The sequence below is a fragment of the Protomyctophum bolini genome (genome assembly GCF_963924005.1).
Source record: "Protomyctophum bolini genome assembly, contig: SCAFFOLD_596, whole genome shotgun sequence".
Classification (NCBI taxonomy): Eukaryota; Metazoa; Chordata; class Actinopteri; order Myctophiformes; family Myctophidae; genus Protomyctophum; species Protomyctophum bolini.
The window spans coordinates 2868-5734 of record NW_027665559.1 but is presented as its reverse complement, the minus strand read 5'-3'; positions in this window follow the sequence as shown (position 1 = coordinate 5734).

Sequence of the window (2867 nt, the reverse complement as noted above, 5' to 3'; positions counted from 1 at the left end):
CTTCCCACATTGCTCAAAGTGGCTAGCTTTCATCCCAACACAGTTTATAGGGCCATACGGTACATAGTTTTCAAGTTACAGACTAAGCTAAGCAAAATGAATCTGTTCTTTTTACTGTGAAAATGGCACTTTGGGACTGTGAAAGTGACATTTTGGCCCTGTTGTCCCAAACTGCCCCCAGCACTTCCACATTGCTCAAAGTGGCTAGCTTTCATCCCAACACAGTTTATAGGGCCATACGGTACATAGTTTTCAAGTTACAGACTAAGCTAAGCAAAAGTGAACCAGGCCTTTTTACTGTGAAAATGGCACTTTGGGACTGTGAAAGTGACATTTTGGCCCTGTTGTCCCAAACTGCCCCAGGCACTTCCCACATTGCTCAAAGTGGCTAGCTTTCATCCCAACACAGTTTATAGGGCCATACGGTACATAGTTTTCAAGTTACAGACTAAGCTAAGCAAAAGTGAACCAGGCCTTTTTTACTGTGAAAATGGCACTTTGGGGACTGTGAAAGTGACATTTTGGCCGCTGTTGTCCCAAACTGCCCAGCACTTCCCACATTGCTCAAAGTGGCTAGCTTTCATCCCAACACAGTTTATAGGGCCATACGGTACATAGTTTTCAAGTTACAGACTAAGCTAAGCAAAAGTGAACCAGGCCTTTTTACTGTGAAAATGGCACTTTGGGACTGTGAAAGTGACATTTTGGCCCTGTTGTCCCAAACTGCCCCCAGCATCTTCCACATTGCTCAAAGTGGCTAGCTTTCATCCCAAACACAGTTTATAGGGCCATACGGTACATAGTTTTTCAGTTACAGACTAAGCTAAGCAAAAGTTGACACCAGGCCTTTTTACTGTGAAAATGGCACATTGGGACTGTGAAAGTGACATTTTTGGCCCTGTTGTCCCACCCAGCACTTCCCACATTGCTCAAAGTGGCTAGCTTTCATCCCAACACAGTTTATAGGGCCATACGGTACATAGTTTTCAAGTTACAGACTAAGCTAAGCAAAAGTGAACCAGGCCTTTTTACTGTGAAAATGGCACTTTGGGACTGTGAAAGTGACATTTTGGCCCTGTTCGTCCCTGTTGTCCCAAACTGCCCCAGCTCTTGCCACAATGCTCAAAGTGGCTAGCTTTCATCCCAACACAGTTTATAGGGCCATACGGTACATAGTTTTCAAGTTACAGACTAAGCTAAGCAAAAGTGAACAGGCCTTTTTACTGTGAAAATGGCACTTTGGGACTGTGAAAGTGACATTTTGGCCCTGTTGTCCCAAACTGCCCCAGCACTTCCCACATTGCTCAAAGTGGCTAGCTTTCATCCCAACACAGTTTATAGGGCCATACGGTACATAGTTTTCAAGTTACAGACTAAGCTAAGCAAAAGTGAACCAGGCCTTTTTACTGTGAAAATGGCACTTTGGGACTGTGAAAGTGACATTTTGGCCCTGTTGTCCCAAACTGCCCCAGCACTTCCCACATTGCTCAAAGTGGCTAGCTTTCATCCCAACACAGTTTATAGGGCCATACGGTACATAGTTTTCAAGTTACAGACTAAGCTAAGCAAAAGTGAACCAGGCCTTTTTACTGTGAAAATGGCACTTTGGGACTGTGAAAGTGACATTTTGGCCCTGTTGTCCCAAACTGCCCCAGCACTTCCACATTGCTCAAAGTGGCTAGCTTTCATCCCAACACAGTTTATAGGGCCATACGGTACATAGTTTTCAAGTTACAGACTAAGCTAAGCAAAAGTGAACCAGGCCTTTTTACTGTGAAAATGGCACTTTGGGACTGTGAAAGTGACATTTTGGCCCTGTTCGTTCCCTGTTGTCCCAAACTGCCCCAGCTCTTGCCACAATGCTCAAAGTGGCTAGCTTTCATCCCAACACAGTTTATAGGGCCATACGGTACATAGTTTTCAAGTTACAGACTAAGCTAAGCAAAAGTGAACCAGGCCTTTTTACTGTGAAAATGGCACTTTGGGACTGTGAAAGTGACATTTTGGCCCTGTTGTCCCAAACTGCCCCAGCACTTCCCACATTGCTCAAAGTGGCTAGCTTTCATCCCAACACAGTTTATAGGGCCATACGGTACATAGTTTTCAAGTTACAGACTAAGCTAAGCAAAAGTGAACCAGGCCTTTTTACTGTGAAAATGGCACTTTGGGACTGTGAAAGTGACATTTTGGCCCTGTTGTCCCAAACTGCCCCAGCACTTCCCACATTGCTCAAAGTGGCTAGCTTTCATCCCAACACAGTTTATAGGGCCATACGGTACATAGTTTTCAAGTTACAGACAAAGCTAAGCAAAATGAATCTTTTTTTTTTTTACTGTGAAAACGGCACTTTGGGACTGTGAAAGTGACATTTTGGCCCTGTTGTCCCAAACTGCCCCAGCACTTCCCACATTGCTCAAAGTGGCTAGCTTTCATCCCAACACAGTTTATAGGGCCATACGGTACATAGTTTTCAAGTTACAGACTAAGCTAAGCAAAATGAATCTGTTTTTTTTACTGTGAAAATGGCACTTTGGACTGTGAAAGTGACATTTTGGCCCTGTTGTCCCAAACTGCCCCAGCACTTCCCACATTGCTCAAAGTGGCTAGCTTTCATCCCAACACAGTTTATAGGGCCATACGGTACATAGTTTTCAAGTTACAGACTAAGCTAAGCAAAAGTGAACCAGGCCTTTTTACTGTGAAAATGGCACTTTGGGACTGTGAAAGTGACATTTTGGCCCTGTTGTCCCAAACTGCCCCAGCACTTCCCACATTGCTCAAAGTGGCTAGCTTTCATCCCAACACAGTTTATAGGGCCATACGGTACATAGTTTTCAAGTTACAGACTAAGCTAAGCAAAATGAATC